The following is a 22742-nucleotide window of genomic DNA, read 5'->3' as shown; positions in this document are numbered from 1 at the left end:
TAAAATTTTTCCCAAATCTTCAAGTAACATGGACCTTATGGGTTGATCCACCAGTTTATTCTATGGCTTTTGTCCCCTTGCCCCATAGTACCACTTAACCACGTGGTATCCTCTGAGTTACCCCCCCTCCCCAGTCCCTTGACTATATGGGAAACACAGCTGGAAGAGGAGAACCCACCTCCGGAAAGTGGTTCTGACACATCAGTGTGGATCAGACTTATCCTAGGGAAGTTTTGTACAAGTGTAGATTTATGGATGCTAGCCTAGAAATTCTTATTGGTAAGTATGGCAGTGAGTCTCAGGAATCTACATTTTATCCAGTCCTTAAAGCATGCCTAATATTAATAATCATTACATTAGACTTTGAGCAAAACTATATTAGGCTTTTTTCTTATTTTTGACTATGCCATGTGGCATGTGGGATGTTAGTGCCCTGACCAGGAGTTGAGCCCATGCCCCCTGCATTTGAAGCTTGGTGTCATAACAACTGTATGGCCAGAGAAATCCTTGTCTTAGGCTTTGGTCTCAGCAAAGTGCATGACCTGAGTCAAGCTACTGACCCCTGTCTTCTCTTCCTCATCGTAAAATAAGAGAGTTGATTAGATGTACTTGACAATTTCTTCCAGCTCCACAAAGTTCTAGCATTACTTTATCTGTCATGCTTGATGGCAAATAAATCATGAGCAAAGTTATAAGATAAAAAAATAAAATCTTCCCTGATAGTAGAATACAGATATTGAAGGATAACCCTAGTTTATTCATAAATAATGCTCAGACTTCCTTAATAAAGTCCTTTCCACTTTAAAAAACTATACTTTATCATACCAGTGCGTTAAGGTTTATACTTTTGTGGCTGTGAGTCATTTAAATTAAATCTAAGATACTGCAGGAGGGTAACAGTATAATTGGTCTCATGGATTTCATTATTGTGACTGTCAGTACTGTATCCAGAAATTTTCATTAGCATATTAATAAATGCCTTAAGGAAAGATAACTTATTTATTCATGGGTAGAGAAACCTATGAAAATATTTTCATAATAATTATGCTTTAAAAATTCTTATTACAGCATTTATATGATTCTTGACGAATTATTTTATTCCTGCCTCCCCCTCAAAAAAAACCTTAGATACTGTTACATCTAGAGTAATCACAAAGGCACAGACTTTTACATTAAAATTTAAAACTTTGGCTTGGGAAGGGGGAGCATATAGCAAATAGGGAGGGGCTGGTGCATAGTAACCAGAGGATGAGGCATTGAAGTTCCAGATGTGTACCTGTTATATTTTACTTTTAAATATGGGCATTAATAATAATATGCAAAACATGAGGGTGGGGAGAAAACATAAAATCTAGATCTAATTAGTAGCCGGCAGTAATAGACGGGTAGGAAAAGTCATATGCAAATTCATCAGGATCCCTGGCCTCCTCTATTTCTAACACATTCAAATCTGGAATACAAGGAACAAACCTCCTTTTAACCCAAGAGGCCATTAAAGGATGTGAAGAAGAAAGAAGCTATAATGTGGAGATAAACCCACTGGCAGACCCGTGACAGAATAGAGATGCCAGAGAAAACCCCACACACCTCAAGGAATTTAAGGGCCAACTAATTTGCAGAGAAGAGTAGAAAGGAGTGTCATAAAGGCTTCAGAAAAGCTTGAAAATCTTGAGTTTCCAAAAGGAATACCATGTAACTCCTGAGGAGTGGAAGGAAAGCCCTTTCCTCTGTGTACACACTTTTGAGAGGTTTACTTGCTCCGTTCCTTAGGATGATGTCCTTCAGCCAGTGTCCAGCTGCACGTTTGACCACCCACATGGTGCTAAATCCCTTGCTTTCCTTCTCCTGCGCACGAGTCCTCTGACAAGTCTGGGGTGATGCATAAGAAAAATTGATAGGTAATGTTTTAAGTTGAAGACAAATTACTGGGAGGATGCATTTTCTGCCCATTCAGTGGTCGCAAAGAATTTGGTGGGAGGAAGGGGAACTTCAAAAGCATTGTTTTCAATCCATGGCCTTGGTAGCACCACTTTCCTGAACAGTAGAGCCTCGTGTGAGTCTCCCATTTCCATGCCCACATCCAGCCGGGTTTCATCTCATTCTATGTGGGGTGTGGTGTTGTCATTAATAATAAGAATAGTATGATGTTACAGTGTTGATTACTATATTCAGCAGGAAACAGATGGCTCACTCAGAAGGGGTGATTGGAGAAGATTGAGTGAAGGGGCTGTTTGCAAAGGAGCAGAGCTGGTCAGAGAAACAGAGTCCTGATGGTCCTCACTGCAGAGCAGGAAACGGGGCAGGGCAGGGTGTGCCCTCGCCATCCCACAGCCTGAGGGGCAAGGGGAGAGAGTGGTCATCAAAGCCAGAAGAGAGCTCAGTTGTAGGACTGGGCCGTCCAGCAGAAACGGGAGCAGAGGAAAGCACTCATGTTAGCCCGGGTCTGGCGTGGAGGGAGCCCAGGCAGACCTCTCTCTCTGGTCACTCTCAGGAAGTCTGTGGCTTCCCCTGCCTCTACCCCCACAAGCCCCCATGGTGAGACTCCCAGGGCAGAGAGCAGGATGACAAGGGCAGAGAGTTGATTCAGAGGGCAAGCAGAGAAAATCCTGCACACCTGGAAGATATGTAAGACCAGACCTTTGCAAAAGAAAATCCAACAGAGCTTCTTTCAGTGCAAACCTGGCACCTACCCCATCACTTCCTCATCACTTTCTCCTTTGCTCCTTACATTTAGCTGCCACTTAGCTGTGAGAGAGACAAGGACCACAGTCAGTTCTGGATGGGGGAACATCAGCAGAAGAATACTGCGAAGGTTCTAGGAAAGCATTTGTGTTCCTGTTAAAAGTTGCAGAGAGGCTAATGATGTCTTTCTCTCTTATTCCTGCCTTAGACGGGTGTATAAGGCCTGGAACAGAAGTAGCCATCTTTCAGCAATGAGGTAACAAGAAGGAAGAATGCTGATCCTGATATTATTAAGCCATTGATCCAATGCCAGCAGTGCCTACCTCCAGATATTTTAAGTGAGAAAAACCACCTCTGACTGTTTTCTAAGTATTCATAAATTGGGAACTTGGTGCTTGATCAAATATAGGGGTCGGGTGGGTGTGACAGCTAGACTGCTGTCAGGAACACTTGCAAGAAACTGTGGAATTGCAGCATATTTGGGGATAAAAACCTCAAAAATTTAGATCCAGATAGATTAAATTAGGTTATATGTGGGATGTCTATGAGGAAACATAGGATGAGAAGTTGCGTTTATGCGTCTAAAAGAAAGGCTATCTTAGGAATAAAATTTAGGAATATATGTTATACATGATATAATAATTTAAGTCTTAGGAGTAAAATGAGATCCTCTTCCTCTATTTTATATAAAGAAAAGTGTCAAGGACCAAGTTCTGAGAACTCCCACATTTAGAGCTTAGATAAACAAGGGGTGCTCCCAATGGTAGATTTAGCAAAGAACCAGGTAGAGGTCAAGAGAAGAATGCATTTTCAGAAACAGACAACAGTTTTTGGTGAAATGGAGAAGTAATTCAAGGAAGATGTTGGTCACAGATGATATTTAGAAGGAAAAACTAGTTGGTGGCTGATCTGATATTTCAAGAAACAGTATGCCTGATGTAAAGGGTTACCATACCCAGCATAGCTTTTCTCTGTGAGAACAGTGCCAAAACCTTGTTATTGGTCCAATTTAACTATTAATTGAGAATAAATAATGGCTCCTTGTTTCATCTATAAAAGCGGTTATTTTTAAGGTCTTTTAGAATATCTGTTAATGAAAAAGTTACAAGAAGCAGAGAAGAAGGGGGAGAAAGGAGAAAAGAGAGAGGGGAAGGAGGGAAAGAAAGCAAGAAAGAATATAAGAAAGGAAATATGTAAAGCAAAGAGGGGATAAAGGTTAACTTATTATCAGAAGTTATAATTAGATTAAAATAGTGGTCTTAAATACTACATTATAAATGGAAATTTTTAGTTAAATATGAAGATGCTCTCTTTATTCTTTGTCAATAGAATCACAGGCCCCAAACTGGAAAACATGCTGAAAGTGGGTGAGGAACAAAAGCTCTGACAGGATGTTACTAACATGACTGAACCATATAGACAATGATTTGAAGGCTTATCTGTGTCTAATTAAATAATTACTTGAGGCAACCTACTTAATCTCTTTGAGCCTTGAATTTCTCATTTGTAAGATGGGGACAAGAGTCACTGTCTTCAAGATTACTTGTGAAGATAAACCACAAATTGGGGGTGTTGAACTAATTTCTAAGTGCGTGCGTGCTCAGTGGTTCAGTTGTGTCTGATTCTTTTTTTTTTTAATTTTTTTTTCCATTTATTTATTAGTTGGAGGCTAATTACTTTACAATACTGTAGTGGTTTTTGTCATACATTGACATGAATCAGCCATGGAGTTACATGTGTTCCCCATCCTGATCCCCCCTCCCACCTCCCTCTCCACCCGATCCCTCTGGGTCTTCCCAGTGCACCAGGTCCGAGCACTTGTCTCATGCATCCAACCTGGGCTGGTGATCTGTTTCACCCTAGATAATATACATGTTTCGATGCTGTTATCTTGAAACATCCCACCCTCGCCTTCTCCCACAGAGTCCAAAATTCTATTCTATACATCTGTGTCTCTTTTTCTGTTTTGCACATAGGGTTATCGTTACCATCTTTCTAAATTCCATATATATGTGTTAGTATACTGTAATGGTCTTTATCTTTCTGGCTTACTTCACTCTGGATAATGGGCTCCAGTTTCATCCATCTCATTAGAGCTGATTCAAATGAATTCTTTTTAATGGCTGAGTAATATTCCATGGTGTATATGTACACCTTATCCATTCCTTATCCATTCGTCTGCTGATGGGCATCTAGGTTGCTTCCATGTCCTGGCAATTATAAACAGTGCTGTGATGAACATTGGGGTGCACATGTCTCTTTCAGATCTGGTTTCCTCAGTGTGTATGCCCAGAAGTGGATTGCTGGGTCATATGGCAGTTCTATTTCCAGTTTTTTAAGGAATCTCCACACTGTTTTCCATAGCAGATGTACTAGTTTGCATTCCCACCAACAGTGTAAGAGGGTTCCCTTTTCTCCACACCCTCTCCAGCATTTATTGCTTGTAGACTTTTGGATAGCAGCCATCCTGACTGGCGTGTAATGGTACCTCATTGTGGTTTTGATTTGCATTTCTCTGATAATGAGTGATGTTGAGCATCTTTTCATGTGTTTTTTGGCCATCTGTATGTCTTCCTTGGAGAAATGTCTGTTTAGTTCTTTGGACCATTTTTTGATTGGGTCATTTATTTTTCTGGAGTTGAGCTGGAGGAGTTGCTTGTATATTTTTGAGATTAACCCTTTGTCTGTTGCTTCATTTGCTATTATTTTCTCCCAATCTGAGGGCTGTCTTTTCACCTTGCTTATAGTTTCCTTTGTTGTGCAAAAGCTTTTCATTTTAATTAGGTCCCATTTGTTTATTTTTGCTTTTGTTTCTAATATTCTGGGATGTGGGTCATAGAGGATACTGCTGTGATTTATGTTGGAGAGGGTTTTGCCTATGTTCTCCTCTAGGAGTTTGATAGTTTCTGGTCTTACGTTTAGATCTTTAATCCATTTTGAGTTTATTTTTGTGTATGGTGTTAGAAAATGTTCTAGTTTCATTCTTTTACAGGTGGTTGACCAGTTTTCCCAGCACCAATTGTTAAAGAGGTTGTCTTTTTTCCACTGTATAGCCTTGCCTCCTTTGTTGAATATGGTGACCATAGGTTCGTGGATTTATCTCTGGGCTTTCTATTCTGTTCCATTGATCTATATATTTCTTTCTTTGTGCCAGTACCATACTGTCTGATGACTGTGGCTTTGTAGTAGAGTCTGAAGTCAGGCAGGTTGATTCCTCCAGTTCCATTCTTCTTTCTCAAGATTACTTTGGCTATTTGAGGTTTTTTGTATTTCCATACAAATTGTGAAATTATTTGTTCTAGTTCTGTGAAAAATACTGTTGGTAACTTAATAGGGATTGCATTGAATCTATAGATTGCTTTGGGTAGTATAGCCATTTTGACAATATTGATTCTTCCAATCCATCAACACGGTATATTTCTCCATTTGTTTGTGTCCTCTTTGATTTCTTTCATCAGTGATTTATAGTTTTCTATGTATAAGTCTTTTGTTTTTTTAGGTAGATATACTCCTAAGTATTTTATTCTTTTTGTTGCAATGGTGAATGGTATTGTTTCCTTAATTTCTCTTTCTGTTTTTTCATTGTTAGTGTACAGGAATGCAAGAGATTTCTGTGTGTTAATTTTATATCCTTCCACTTTGCTATATTCATTGATTAGCTGTAGTAATTTTCTGGTAGAGTCTTTAGGGTTTTCTATGTAGAGGATCATGTCATCTGCAAACCACGAGAGTTTCACTTCTTCTTTTCCTATCTGGATTCCTTTTACTTCTTTTTCTGCTCTGATTGCTGTGGCCAAACTTCCAACACTATGTTGAATAGTAGTGGTGAGAGTGGGCACCCCTGTCTTGTTCCTGATTTCAGGGGAAATGCTTTCAATTTTTCACCATTGAGGGTGATGCTTGCTGTGGGTTTGTCATATATAGCTTTTATTATGTTGAGGTATGTTCCTTCTATTCCTGCTTTCTGGAGAGTTTTAATCATAAATGAGTGTTGAATTTTGTCAAAGGCTTTCTCTGCATCTATTGAGATAATCATATGGCTTTTATCTTTCAATTTGTTAATGTGGTGTATTACATTGATTGATTTGCAGATATTAAAGAATCCTTGCATTCCTGGGATAAAGCCCACTTGGTCATGGTGTATGATTTTTTTTAATATGTTGTTGGATTCTGTTTGCTAGAATTTTGTTAAGGATTTTTGCATCTATGTTCATCAGTGATATTGGCCTGTAGTTTTCTTTTTTTGTGGCATCTTTGTCTGGTTTTGGAATTAGGGTGATGGTGGCCTCATAGAATGAGTTTGGAAGTTTACCTTCTGCAATTTTCTGGAAGAGTTTGAGTAAGATAGGTGTTAGCTCTTCCCTAAATTTTTGGTAGAATTCAGCTGTGAAGCCATCTGGTCCTGGGCTTTTGTTTGCTGGAAGATTTCTGATTACAGTTTCGATTTCCTTGCTTGTGATGGGTTTGTTAAGATCTTCTATTTCTTCCTGGTTCATTTTTGGAAAGTTATACTTCTCTAAGAACTTGTCCATTTCTTCCAAGTTGTGCATTTTATTGGCATAGAGCTGCTGGTAGTAGTCTCTTATGATCCTTTGTATTTCAGTGTTGTCTGTTGTGATCTCTCCATTTTTGTTTCTAATTTTGTTAGTTTGGTTCTTCTCCCTTTGTTTCTTAATGAGTCTTGCTAATGGTTTGTCAATTTTGTTTATTTTTTTCAAAAAACCAGCTTTTAGCTTTGTTGATTTTTGCTATGGTCTCTTTAGTTTCTTTTGCATTTATTTCTGCCCTAATTTGTAAGATTTCTTTCCTTCTACTAACCCTGGGGTTCTTCATTTCTTCCTTCTCTAGTTGCTTTAGGTGTAGAGTTAGGTTATTTATTTGACTTTTCTCTTGTTTCTTGAGGTAGGCCTGTAATGCTATGAATCTTCCCCTTAGCACTGCTTTTACAGTGTCCCATAGGCTTTGGGTTGTTGTGTTTTCATTTTCATTCATTTCTATGCATATTTTGATTTCTTTTTTGATTTCTTCTATGATTTGTTGGTTATTCAGAAGCATGTTGTTTAGCCTCCATATGTTTGAATTTTTAATAATTTTTTTCTTGTAATTGAGATCTAATCTTACTGCACTGTGGTCAGAAAAGATGACTGGAATGATTTCGATTTTTTTTAATTTACCAAGACTAGATTTATGGCCCAGGATGTGATCTATTCTGGAGAAGGTTCCGCGTGCACTTGAGAAAAAGGTGAAGTTGATTATTTTGGGGTGAAACGTCCTATAGATGTCCATTAGTTCTAGCTGGTCCATTGTGTCCTTTAAAGTTTGTGTTTCCTTGTTAATTTTCTGTTTAGTTGATCTATCCATAGTTGTGAGTGGGGTATTGAAGTCTCCCACTATTGTGTTACTATTAATTTCCTCTTTCATACTCGTTAGCATTTGCCTTACATATTGCGGTGCTCCTATGTTGGGTGCATATATATTTGTAATTGTTATATCTTCTTCTTGGATTGATCCTTTGATCATTATGTAGTGTCCTTCTTTGTCTCTTTTCACAGCCTTTATTTGAAAGTCTATTTTATCTGATATGAGTATTGCGACTCCTGCTTTCTTTTGGTCTCCATTTGCATGAAATATTTTTTTTCCAGCCCTTCACTTTTAGTCTGTATGTGTCCCTTGTTTTGAGGTGGGTCTCTTGTAGACAGCATATATAGGGGTCTTGCTTTTGTATCCATTCAGCCAGCCTTTGTCTTTTGGTTGGGGCATTCAACCCATTTACATTTAAGGTGATTATTGATAGGTATGGTCCCTTTGCCATTTACTTTGTTGTTTGGGGTTCACGTTTATACCACCTTTCTGTGTTTCCTGTCTAGAGAAGATCCTTTAGCATTTGTTGAAGAGCTGGTTTGGTGGCACTGAATTCTCTCAGCTTTTGCTTGTCTGTAAAGCTTTTGAGTTCTCCTTCATATCTGAATGAGATCCTTGCTGGGTAGAGTAATCTAGGTTGTAGGTTATTCTCTTTCATTACTCTAAGTATGTCCTGCCATTCCCTTCTGGCCTGAAGGGTTTCTATTGATAGATCGGCTGTTATCCTTATGGGAATCCCTTTGTGTGTTATTTGTTGTTTCTCCCTTGCTGCTTTTAATATTTGTTCTTTGTGTTTGATCTTTGTTAATTTGATTAATATGTGTCTTGGGGTGTTTCGCCTTGGGTTTATCCTGTTTTGGACTCTCTGGGTTTCTTGGACTTGGGTGGCTATTTCCTTCCCCATTTTAGGGAAGTTTTCAGCTATTATCTCCTCGAGTAACTTCTCATGGCCTTTCTTTTTGTCTTCTTCTTCTGGGACTCCTAAGATTCGAATGTTGGGGTGTTTCACATTGTCCCAGAGGTCCCTGAGGTTGTCCTCATTTCTTTTGATTCTTTTTTCTTTTTTCCTCTCTGCTTCATTTATTTCTACCATTTTATCTTCTACCTCACTTATCCTATCTTCTGTCTGTGTTATTCTACTCATGGTTCCCTCCAGAGTGTTTTTGATCTCATTTATTGCATTATTCATTTTTAATTGACTCTTTTTTATTTCTTCTAGGTCCTTGTTAAACATTTCTTGCATCTTCTCAATCTTTGTCTCCAGGCTATTTATTTGTAACTCCATTTTGTTTTCAAGATTTTGCATCATTTTTATTATCATTATTCTAAATTCTTTTTCAGGTAGATTCCCTATCTCCTCCTCTTTTGTTTGACTTGGTGGGCATTTTTCATGTCCCTTTACCTGTTGGGTATTCCTCTGCCTTTTCATCTTGTTTAGATTGCTGTGTCTGGAGTGGGCTTTCTGTATTCTGGTGGTCTGTGGTTCCTTTTTATTGTGGAGGTTTCACCCAGTGGGTGAGGTTGGACGATTGGTTTGTCAAGGTTTCCTGGTTAGGGAAGCTTGTGTCAGTGTTCTGGTGCGTGGAATTGGATTTCTTCTCTCTGGAGTGCAATGGAGTGCCCAGTAATGAGTTTTGTGATGGGTCTATGTGTTAGGTGTGACTTTGAGAAGCCTGTATGTTGACACTCAGGTCTATGTTCCTGCGTTGCTAAAGAATTTGCGTGGTATGTCTTGTTCTGGAGCTTATTGGCTCTTGGGTGGTCGTTGGTTTTGGTGTAGGTATGGAGGCTTTTGGATGGTCTCTTATTCCTTAATGTTACACGTAGTCAGGAGTTTTCTAGTTTTCTCAGGTTTTGGGCTTAAGTCTCCTGCCTGTGGATTTCAGTTTTATTCTTCCAATAGTCTCAAGACTTCTCCAACTAGTGTCTGATTCTTTGCAAGCCTATGGACTGTAGCCCGCAAGGCTCTTCTGTCCTTGGGATTTTTCAGGCAAGAATACTGGAGTGGGTTGGCATTTCCTTTCCAGGTGGCGCTAGTGATAAAGAATCCCCCTGGCCAACAAAGGAGATGCAGAAGACAAGATGTCAATCCCTGGGTCAAGAAGATCTCTTGGAGTAGGAAATGGCAACTCACTCCAGTATTCTTGCCTGTAAAATCCTATGGATAGAAGAGTCTTGTAGGCTATAGTCCATGGAGTGGCAAAGAGTCAGACAAATGAACCACTGAGCGTGCACACATGCAATTTCTAAGACCTTCCTCAAACTGCTTCACTTGAGCTCATAGTCCTCAGTACACACTCTCCTGTTACCCAGGAAGCACCTCATGATTTGTTCCTCATTGTTCTGTATGTGGCAGTGTTTCTTTTCAATTTCATGGCAAGTGAGATCTTGATTATCCTTAAATGACCTGGGTGAACTGAGAACTGGAAGCATTGAACAAAATGTTTCCTCTAAAGGAATACACTTCCAGCATACAGCCATCTCACCTGTGATGCCTTCGGGCTTAAAAGTTCAGCATCTTCTGCTGGCATCAGTTCTAATATTCACTGTCAGCTGCTGCCTTTGTCAGCATTACATAAGAGTCAGCAGTGATATTATTCCATTGTTGATTTAGTGCTATTTCTGCATGTGCACTGCCAAACCACACTTAGGTTTAGTCGTGGTTATATTTAATTTTATTATTCTCAGTAAACCTTTTAAGGCATTACAAAAAAGAATCCTTTCTTTCAGTGAGATGGATTTTTATAACTACTTGAAACTTCAGATTTTTTTTCAGGATTCAGTAAGAAGATGGTGCACTTGATAACTCTGTCCCTGCATCAGCATTTTTAAGACATGGCTCTCATTCTATTTTGACCTTTGCCTGAAGTGCCATCTTGAATCAATAAGTTGAATATTTCTTATTTTCTTTAGGAAAAACACATGAGGTAACATGTATTCTGGGAGAATTATCAAGACATTGTCTCTGTAATCCAGAAGTAAGAAACACTATCCATTTGATATATGTAAATTTTGACTGCCTACACTGTTTATAGCATTGTAGTAAATACAATAAAGATACAGCAAACAGTCAATAGATTCTGCCCATTATATGCTTATATTCTTTGGAATAGACAAGGTCAGTAATGACATCACACCAACAATATAGCAAGTAACATATAATCTGCAAGGGGATTTAGAGAGAGAAGAGATTATTTCTAGTGAGAAGATTTACGTCTGCACCTGTGCCTCTATTATGAGTCGTTCTCTCGTTTTCTTGAAGTATAGTATATGCTTGAAGATGACTAGTTTTCCTCAGTCTTTTTTCTCTCTGTAGAATTTTTAGGAATCATTCAACCATTCTTACATTTTATTCTCTCTTTCCTTTTCAAGATGACAGTGTTTCTCATGGTATAACATTTTCAAAAGCCTAGTGGGTCTCTTGTATATGTCACCTGGATCACATTATTAAACCAAATGATCTTCTCTCTGGGTAATCCTATCTCTATTTCTGTCTTCTCCTGTCTTCAGTACCAGCAAAAGTTTGTCAACAAAACGTTGTTATATTACCTTCCTTTTATGTGTGTTAAATCTTCCTCTGCTTCTCTCTTATAAGGACACTAATGACTGGATTTAGGGCTCCATCACATAATCCCAGATAATCTCTCCATCACAAGAGTCTTAATTACAGCTGTAAAGAACCCTTTTTCCAAATAAGATATCATTCACAGGTTCTGGAGATAAAGATGAGGACGTATCTTTAGGAGCTGTTATTAGCTACACATCATTTATGTCTATTGGACAGAATTTAGTCACATTTTGTAGCTAGAAGGAAGGACAGCCAGGAAGTATAGTCTACCAGCTAACACTAGGGTAGAAGGAATATCGTGGGGACAATTAGTTGTCTCTTCTCTTCCATCCTATGTCTATGAAGAGAAGTGTTCTTGATTCACTAGGACATTAAAAAAATAAATCAATTCTTCCTCAGGGGAAGTTACCATCTTGGTACAAAGACAAGTATCTGCCAACTTAAGTCACTCTGTTAGGCAGTATTGAACTAGGCCCCAAATGGTGATCCAAGTGGTATGTATCACATTTTCAGAAAATGATATGATCTCTGTGGGATGAAGCATTTTTACTGAAGTCTTTTTGGAGTAAATGAGGCTTGAAATAAGTCTGAGAGGACAATCAGAGTTTTAATTAGTTAGAAAGGACATACTGACGGGTATGGTCAGGAGGCTCCCGCTGGAAAATAGAATCTTCTGTAGAAGGTTCTCTAAAACTGGGAATATCTAGACTTCACTTGTTCTTCATCAGTCAGAAACTGATACGTAGTGACTAGGAATATTAATACTGCACTTGAATCATGAGAGTAGAGAATAGGAGCAGTTACTAAAGACTATCAGAAGTTTCATGAGAACATATCATGATCAGTTTTGGAAAATAGGAAAGAGGAGTTTTGTATTTGATATCGACGAAGAAGTATTGATTGGCCCTCAGTAGCATAATGTATTCCAAATACCTACACACTTCTTTCACCCTTTACGCCTTTTCGCCAATTAGGGGGGTGACAGAGTACAGAGATATAGAAAACTTTGCCAACATAAGCTTTGGACTGAAACTTAGAAAGCTTTATCTCTTCTGGCTCAATATTTTTATTATTACCTGTAGATAGAAGGGACTGGGGTGGGGAGCAGACTCCACAGAGCACTTTTCATAACCTCCAGAAAGGTATCACTGCTGACTTGCTTCTGTATATGCTCAGGCCTATATCCTTATGTGTGACAGGGTTTGCTGTACAGACAGGTAAGAGTAAATGGGGCTGGATAAAGGAAAGGCCCAGGAATGAGTGGGGTTGAGGGTGGGATACAAATTGCATAGAAGTTTGTATGCAGGACTTCCTGTTCCCCACACCTCAGGAGATCATACATTGATCAGGTGTCAACTTGCACAGTGATCAAAGTAATAAAGTAGTCACAATCAGCTGCCAATTTACATTATTTGTGATAAAGTAACATTCCAGATGGAAAATGAGGACTGTGCCTCTGCTGATGACATGTATTAATATTTTCAAACTCTTCATTTAAAAAACTGTAATGTCTTTGTTGAGATTGTTGTCACAAGGCTGAAGAATCTTTTAGTTTTATATATTTTCAAGAGAAAATAAGTCCTGAGTGTATCTTTTCCTGCAAAAATATGGAAGAAATCCTTAGCCGTTCCTTACAGGACACTCAGAAGCTCTGAGATGGGCTGCCTGAGACTAGAATTTGTAGAACTGTTCCACAATCAGTCAGGTGGTGCAGGGCAAGCCCCAGCCTTTTGGAACAGGAATGGTTTCGCTATAAAGGAAACATACCTGGAAATCTACAGCCTCAACTTGTAAAGCCAGCTCCCTATTTCGGCTTAAGAGATGTATTATTCTGTGACATCCATTGGGAAGAAAGAGCGTGTTTGTTAGCATATGCGAGAAGCACAAACCAGCATTGTGCATGAGCTCCAGAGCTCGCCAGCAGAGATAGATTCCCCTCTGAAGGACCATTAATAAAGGCTGTGGCAGCAGCTAGGATTTGTAAGAGGACAGAGAAAAGAATGGAGGTGTTGAAAGACTTCTGTGCATCCTAAAAGGAAGAAGACAATGGCCAATTGATAGAAAGAGATCCAGAGAAATAGGGTCCACAAAGTATGCACTATAAAACAGTAGAATGTATCAAAGATTGAGATAAATAGATAGATATTTTATAGAGAATTTCAGAATTAAAATTTTCAAATGCCATAGTATTCTACAATATAAGATTTAATTATATTCATTCCCATTTTTAGTTGATTAAAAAAACACTCTATCGGATTTTTAATGGAAATGCAGGGTGGGGGAAATGAAGCATAGAGCTACTTAAATGGTGTCTGCTTGTCATACATGGTTACTCCCAAATATATAAGAAAATGGTGAAAAGTGTTAGAAAAATGCATTTTTTTGTTTGTTTGTTTTTGGCTGTGCTGCGTGCGTTTCAGGGTCTTATGAAATCCACGCCCCCTGCAGTGAAAGTGCAGAGTTCTAACCAGGTACCACCCGGGAAGTCCTACAAAAGTGCTCTTCTTGAGCTAATGTTCATACCTTCCAACAGAAAACTCTAAGACTGGGTAAATTTTAAAAACCTAATGAATGAATAAATTATCTGGGAACTGGAGGGAAAAAAAAATAGTCCAATCCTTTTATGTCCTGTGTGATTCTGCTTTGCTCAGCACAGGTTCTCACTGCTTCTGTGGACTCAATAAATAGAGGTCCTAAGGTCTGCAGTCACTCCCACCACCAGCCAGTGACCCTAGTCACCACACCCTATTTCATTCTGAGTACATGCCCACAAGAGCCCTGAAATGAAGGCAGGGCAGGAATTAACTAATTTGAAGCTTAGAGTGATAGAAGCCTGGGTCATAAGAAGATTCAGACTAAGGCTGAAAGGTCTCAAATATTCTCACTCATATTTTGATCTTTGCCACACCTCATGTTTGTTATTCTCCCACAGACATTCCGATTATGTTATTCTTTTTAACAATCTTCGATGATTGAGTCAAGTCACTCCTTCTCAGCCTTCTACATAAAGCTGTTTATACGGTGGCTCAATCCATCTTTAATGTCATTTCCCCCCATGTCCTGCTCTCACTGAGGAGTCCAGACCTGCCCCGGGCAACCCTGTTTGCACATCTCTATTCACTCTCCTCTTCCCCAAACCTCTCTGTCATCCGTACATGCTTCTCATGTCCTCAAACAAGAGTCTTCCTACTCTGATTTAATATTTAACAATCTTCTTTTTTTTTTTTTTTTAAATTTTAGCACTCACTGGAGTATCTCTTGAATTAGAAGTACTCATATACTATGTTTACCCTCTATCAGACTGAGCTCTTGACCACAGATTCTGCTGTTTGTACTCTCTATATTGGGTCCCCAGAGTTCCATAAAGTGGGCCTTGCAGATAGATGCTCACTCAGTGTTTCTTGGAATCTAACATCTGTTGGACTGTTGTCTTGTTTTATTATTTAACTTGTCACTCATCCATGCTTTCCCTACCCAGCTGAATTGCATGTCCTTTGAATACAATTCTCCTATTTTGTAGAAGCTTAAAAATACTATGATTCAGGGAATTCCCTGGTGGTCCCGTGGTTGGGATTTGGAGCGTTCACTGCCAGGGCCTGGGTTCAATCCCTGGTCAGGGAACTAAGATCCTGCAAGCTGTGTGGTGTGGCAAAAATAAAGCAACAACAACAAAACGATATGATGATTGGAAGGAAGGTGATATAGTGAGAAATGATACATGGGAGGATAACTTTTTTAAAGCTGACTTATGTAGCCAAACTCTTGTGTATGTGACTTTTATAATCATAGTTATGTCACTCCTACCATGGCAGCATAGGTAATATAGCAAAGCAAGCCATTTTTTTTACTTCTCTTCATTCTGGTGATTCCAACAGAAAATAAATATTTTAAGAGGTAACAAGTATTTTACTTGACAAATGATACTAGAATTTTGCCAAGATGTTTGTATTTTTTGGAAAATAGCATCTGGAGTTTGCTGAAAGAATATGAGATTCTCCATGCTACTGAAGTGTAGGATATTATGACTTTTAGAGGGGATATTCTCTAAAGTTTGCATATATTAATCGCTGGCCTATTTTGAGGGCTTATTGTGTGTTAGGCACTCTTACAAGAGCTTTACATGTGTTTTATTTAATCCCCGTAACAAGTTCAGAAGCAGGCTCTATTATTTTTCTCATTGTTTCACAGTTAAGGAAGTTGAGACAAAGTGTTTTATAATCTGCTCCAAGTCACAGAGTCCCTTGGCAGAGCTGGGATCTGAGTCCAGCCAGCCTAACTCCAGGGTCTGAAGATTATCCCGACGTTACAGGAGGGAGGGATGTTTTCCTTCTGTCTTTTCAGGCAAGGCCAGACACAGAAACAAGCCATTGCTGCCCCAGATCAGCTACCTCAGCGGGGTGTCGGGCAGCAAGGAGGCCCTGTGATGTGCCTACAGAGCTCTGCTCCTGGCACACTGTCTGTAGGGACTGGTATGTGCAAATTATTGCTGGGAAGCCAAGCAGTTTCTACAGAACCTGGGCATTTAGTAGGAAAACGAGTCAATCTTCAGGGGAAGTCCCAAATTGACTAGAGTTGATTCAGCTAAACAAGGTGTCAAGGTGTAAGCCAGGATATTAATGACACTTCCTCCCTCCAGCCACGCAGCCTCCCTGTTCATGGGAGCTGGAACCTGAGAGCACGGGGAGGAGGGCTCCGTGCTTCCAAGAGCGGCCCTGCTTCATCTGCTCTTCCCATTCCCACCCCTGCCTTGACTCTGTCCCCAGTCTGCCAGCCTTTCTGCTGTGTTCAGCCCCAAGTTATGTACAAACTAGAGTCAAAATAGTGCTCAGGAAAATGCCGCAGTAAGGTAAAATTGTATAGCAGGTTTCAAATCTGGTTAGCTAATGTTGAATAATTTTAACATTGCAATTCATGTCATTTGTGTTGTTATTGCTAATTTTTAAGGTTCACTTTGGTTATACCTGCTTCCCTTGTGGCTCAGCTGGTAAAGGATCCAGCTGCAATGTGGGGGACCTGGATTCAATCCCTGGGTTGGGAAGATCCCCTGGAGAAGGAAAAGGCTACCCACTCCAGTATTCTGGCCTGGAGAATCCCATGGACTGCGTAGTCCATGGGGTCACAAAGAGTCGGACACAGCTGAATGACTTTAATTTTCACTTGGTTATTCATATGACTGCATAATACAAAAATATATATGATGTAAAAAAAAAAAACCACATGGTATGTGTGTATAATATAGATGGTTTGTATAATGATGTATAAATATATGATTGACACAAAAGCTGGATAATAGATATCAGATAGATATACTGTCTTAACTGACTATTCAAATGCAGCACACCAAGATTCTAACGAATCCCAGCTCTACTGGGACATCTACTAGCTCACTGTTAACATTTTAAAGAACTTCAAGCTCTAAAATGAGGATAGTGTACCTAGTTCATGAGCGTATTCCATTTATAATTTAGAAGTTTTTCTTCCTGAATATTGAGTTTCCTGGCTTTTGGAAAATATGAGTTGAGGAGATTAAGGTCTCTGACCTTGAAATCAAAATCCTGCCCTCCTAGGGAGAGGCCTGGATGTCAACAGAAGAGGTGACCATTCAGCAACAACCCCCTCCTGCCTTCTATGACAAATTTCCTAGGTTGATCTAGAATCTACATGACAGATTGTTGGTGTCAAAGGCCAATGAGCTCCATCTATGTGAAGTATGCATCTTTTGAAAAACAAATAAATCCAATTAAAGAAGAGAACTAAGAATGAGGAAGACAAATGGTTTGGTTTGTTGTGTTTATTATGCCAACTCAACTAGAATGCAAAAGTCAGAAAACTTGTAACTAGGTAGGTGAGTAAAAATACATACAGTTAAGTCTCAAAGCTTTTTTCTTCATTTATTGGTCTTCACACCCAATTATATCAGCCCCCCCTTTCAAGTCAATGGGTTCTCTTCTTTCTAGCTCAAAAGAAACACAATCCAAAATGGCAGGAGCATAATTCTAATTTATTTCCATTTCAGATTTTTATACCTGTAATTATGTTTGTGTTAAATTAGATGAAAATGTCAATCTACCAATTTGCTTCTTCCTTTGTAACCTTTTGCATGCAAAGTTTATCATTCTGACAAATAAAAGGGCTCTCCAACCTTGACACCGAAGAAGAAATGCAAATTATATTTCTCCACATTAGAAAACAACTATCAATCATGTCATTTAAAAATTAGGTGAGATTCCAATGAAGTTTGAAATCTTTAGCTGTTTGGAATCTATGATATTAAAATATGACTTGATTTAATATTAAAAGAGGAAAATTAGTGAGAGCAGACGTTTTAATTGTTAATTCAAATAACCCAAATATTAATTGAAGGCCTGAATAAGCTGCAGATTCCACTTTAGGAAAACCAATTGGAAGCTTTTTTTGTGGTTTCTGAAGGGTGCAAGTAGCTCTTAAAATATAGAACTCCAGTTTACTTTGATTAGGACTACTCTGGTGGCTCAGACGATAAAGAATCTGCCTGCAGTAATGTTGGAGGCATGGGTTCGATCCCTGGGTTGGGAAGATCCCCTGAAGAAGAGAATGGCTACCCACTTCAGTATTCTTGCCTGGAGAATTTCATGGACAGAGGAACCTGGTGAGCTACAGTCCATGGGGCTGCTAAGAGTTGGACATGACTGAAGGGCTAACATTGTGTATGTGTGTGTGTTACTTTGATGAAATAGAAGCTAGCATTTTCCAAGATATCTGACCCTAGCTTCCTCCCTTTCCAGAAACTACCCCATTTCTTATTTTTATGTAGCATTTCATTTCACAAATTGCTTCATGAACACTGGCCTTTAAAATATGAGCACTGGTTTTCCTGGCTTTTAGCTGCCAAGAAGAGTAGATCGTCTGAAGTCTTAGGTCCAGATAAAGCAAGTCCCAGGGGAAAGGAGCTCATTCCTCATCTCCTCCACTGAGATGACAGTGGGTCGGAGGGCCAGTGACTTCCTGTGACTCCTTTTCCATCACACGTCTTTGCTTTGCTCTCTCTACTCTTGTTGTCGGCCAAGGACTTTGGGAAAGAAAAGAAGACAGGTGTACAGACCACCCGGATTGGAATTAATAGCAACATCTCCAAGGTTAGTGTTAGTCTCTCAGTCATGTCCGACTCTTTGTGACCCCGTGGACTGTAGCTTGCCGGGCTCCTCTGTCAGTAGGGTTTCCCAGGCAAGAATACTGGAGTGGGTTGCCATTTCCTTCTCCAGGGGATCCTCCTGACCCAGGGATCGAACCTGTGTCTCTTGCCTTGCAGGCAGTCTCTACCATCTGAGCCAGCAGAATAGACTGAATTCTCTGTAGGCAGATGCTGTGATTCCTACTTTACACGTGCTGAAACTAAAATACAGAATTTAAATGATTGACCCACGATCCTAATGGGGAGTTGGAAGTAGAGGTGAGATGAGGAGGCACATATTCAGGCTGAAACTAGGGTCTTAAGTTTTCCATTTTTTTGAGGACAGGACCTGTACTTGTTTCTGCTGCTTAGTACAGTTCCTTTAAAGCACTCCCCCACCATCACACACACACACAGGTAGGTTTTTCTTAAGTGATGATGCTATCTATGCCTTGGTGTGAGTGATGGTGGATTTTAAGGGCCCCTCTTTACCTGCCAGTCTAGCTCTCTTCCTGTCCCAAAATAGTGCCTCTGGACTAAGTTTTGTCTTCAGCCTGTCTGTGTTCAAATGCAAATAAACTTCCCAGGAAGGATAAAAATTAGTCCCCTTTAAATTTGGCATATGTCATTTAATCATGTTGTCACAGAAAAAAAAAAAAACAAAAAACAATCTAAATCATATCTTCTCATCTTGAATTCATGGATCCAAGATGGGAGTAGCTGAGACAGACAGGTGGGTGTATTTAGTTCTGAAAACTCTACCTTAAAACTATTTTCACCATTTTGAGTTTATCTGAATTTTATTTTTATTTTTTGAGGAGAAAATCTGTCATTTCATAAGATTCTTGCAAAGGTGTGTGAGCCTCCAAAGTTTAGTTAATCACATAGGTTAGTGACACTAGATCTAAGACCATACCTGATTGAGACCTTCTTGAAATCAGGGAATCCTTGAAACCCACCTCTTCCTCCTCCACAACACCCAACCAGCACTGTTTCCAGTGAACCTGCATAATACGTAATTTTATTATGCCCTTTATCCCTGTGTATGTCAGCCACCACAGCCCCAAACTGCAGGTCAAAACATCATCTCCCAACAAGAAACCCACAGGCTCTGTACATGCTTTATTCTGTTTCCTTCAAGTTCTCCTCCTCAGTTCTTAATCCCTTCCATTTTGCTGTCTGGAAATTAGGGTCCGTTATTGACAATAATACTTGGGCCAACTAATGCGAAGAGCTGATTCATTGGAAAAGACCATGATGCTGGGAAAGATTGAAGGCAAAAGGAGAAGAGGACAGCCAAGGATGAGATGTTTGGATAGCATCACTGACTCAATGGACATGAATTTGAGCTAACTCTGGGAGAAAGTGAAGGACAAGAAAGCCTAGTGTGCTGCAGTCCATGGGGTTACAAAGAACAACCCAATGTATGTTGTTCACACAACTTAGTGACTGAACAACAACAACAATCAACAACCTGGTCTATCCTCCATCTATCTTCTGAATACTTTTCACCCTCTCGCTGAAGGATGGGCTGTCTCCTGAGGACACTGCTTTCCTGCAGCTCCTCAGCGGGGCTGTTGCACCTTTCATAACCATTATGCCTCTGGACTTGGAGGGGAACTGGCCAGACCTCATCATTGTCCTCATTGTTGACTTCTGTGTCTTTCTCCTTGCTCTTCCCTGGAAGCCTGCTTTTCTATTTCCATCTTGAGATTATATCTCCCACTACCTTTCCTTGTTGCTATCACCTAACTACTCGTAGGTCACTCTTTTTCAGGAATTTCAACTTCAATACTATTCTTATATTAACCTTAATTAATTCAGTATCCTCACAGATGATCATATCAATATCTTGGTTTCTCTGTTCCTTGAACTTTTAAAAATTATCTTGTTTTCTATTCTATTGAAATATTTCTATTTCAGTTATTCCCATGGATTGACCCTCTAGTTTTTCTCAGAAGGGACTTTATCTGATCATGCTGTAGATGATTTAAATTAATATTTTCTCAAATCTCTCAAAGATGGTATATAACTAATACCATTCTAAATTCATAGCAGTGAAGTTAATTCATTACATATTTTAGATACATTGGGCATAAAAGTTTAATTCTCTCAGGGAACTCTGGCTGAGAATGTCTGTGCCAATGATTACAATTCTCCATAATCCTAATTTCAGGTATTTTATCTCTGACAGTAGCATTCTACCTTTCCAGCATATTCCCACTCATTGCCAGCTCATCTGTCTACCTCAATATCCTTGACTTAATGACAATGGCAAAGTCCCTTTAACCATACAAAGATAACACATTCACAGATCCTGTGAATTATAAGGTGGACAATTTTGGGGGTCATTATTCTATCTACCACCTAGTCTAGCTTCAATCATTACTATCAAGGATATAGATAGTTTATGTTCTTTCACCCTGTTATATTTTCTTGTTTCATCTTCTTCTTCAGGGATTTCTATTGTTTGGATTTATTTGTTTATCATCAATACTTGTCATTTTCTCTTGAATCTTTCTTCTTTACATTTCTTTTATGATTTTTGAATGTTTCCTTCTTTTCGTCTTCCGGTTCTCTTAGGACATTAGTTTCTCTGTGTCACTTCCAGGTAGTCTGGTATGACTTTTAGTCTAATACTCTGAAATAACATTTTTTTTAAAAGTTCTGATTCTTTACCGGGTTCTGTTACTTCATTTCATAATTTATATAATTTTGGCTTAAATTTTTCTTCAGTGTCAGTTATTCAAGGTTTATTACCTTGTTTTGAAATAGTAGGTACAGATTTTGTTTGGTCAGCATGACTTTTTGAAATGTCTATATATCTATATGCTATTTTGCTCCTTATTGTTGATTCCAACATGGCTTTGCCAGTTTAATTTTGCTTAATTGTTTTCTGATGACCACTTTCAAGAAATTAATTTTTTGAAATTTTGAAAGGCTTGTGGAACAAATGTTCACTTCATGGGCTACCCTCTTCTATTGTTTTGTTCTGTTTGCTTTTTTGTCATATAGTATTAGAAAGTAGGGCAGTTTTCTTTCTGAGATTTCCTGGCTCTGTTCTCGCTTCTGACTTTTATTTGGAAATTCTTTTTCTTCGTCTTTGTGTCCTTGTTTTGCTCAATTATAATTTCAGTTCTAGCATTTTTTCTTCATTAGTGGCCTTGTCATGGAGGTGCTGTGGCAGTTCTGTCTGGGGAGCCTGGTGTTCTTAAGGATGCTGACTGCTGACCCTTTATAGCTTGTTGAGGGTCCTTACACTCACCCGCTAGTAGATTGGGCACAATCTCTCCCAGGTTCAGGTGCATTTCTCACATTAGCTGGTCACACCTTCCAGTGAACACTGGTTGACTGTCTGGGGATTCTCTCCTCAGATCCATCTCATGCTCCCTCTGCTTCTTCCTGCACAGATTCTGGTTTCACGCAGTTCTGGTGGTTGCTGGTGGTTCATCCCCATCTGCTTGGCATTTTGACATTCACAGAAGGTACCATGTCAATCAGACTTCTTGTAAATTTTGGCAACTTTTTAATTTTGCTGTAAATCTATAGCATTTACTATTTTGCTTCATCTGTTTTTCTGTGGTTGTTTCAAGAGATCAAAAATTATACTGTCACCATCATCTTTCTAGAATGCTAGATTGTTTCCATAGATAGATAATCTATTCATTAAAATAATATAGGTACAACAATTTATTGAAGTTTTGTTTTATTGCTTTTAAAAATAAAATTTTATTCATTATAAGTGACATTTTGATTTTCATTGCCATATTAAAATTATATACATATATAATTTAATAAAAATTTTATTTTAAATAGATTCAGATTTACAGGAAAAAATTCAAAAGTAGTACAGAGAGCTCCTGTATACTTCTCACCCAGTTTTAGTTTCCTTTAATGTTACACCTCATGTGAAGAGTTAACTCATTGGAAAAGACCCTGATGCTGGGAGGGATTGGGGGCAGGAGGAGAAGGGGACAACAG

The 22742-nt window shown here is 39.0% G+C and overlaps 2 long non-coding RNA genes across 20 annotated transcripts in view; both read left to right on the top strand.

Annotated features, from left to right (window-relative positions):
• Positions 1-22742, top strand: part of LOC110127127 (uncharacterized) — a 603755-nt gene that overhangs the window by 472683 nt on the left and 108330 nt on the right. The gene's annotated exons all lie outside the window — the stretch shown is intronic.
• Positions 1777-4156, top strand: LOC139036363 (uncharacterized). Its single transcript, XR_011489174.1, has 3 exons — positions 1777-1898; positions 2891-3020; positions 4012-4156. It is a non-coding gene; the product is annotated as an uncharacterized lncRNA (long non-coding RNA).

Source organism: Odocoileus virginianus, chromosome 8 (assembly GCF_023699985.2).
Source record: "Odocoileus virginianus isolate 20LAN1187 ecotype Illinois chromosome 8, Ovbor_1.2, whole genome shotgun sequence".
Lineage (NCBI taxonomy): Eukaryota > Metazoa > Chordata > Mammalia > Artiodactyla > Cervidae > Odocoileus > Odocoileus virginianus.
The sequence above is the reverse complement of the archived record's forward strand: the minus strand, read 5'-3'. Positions and strand labels throughout refer to the sequence as shown.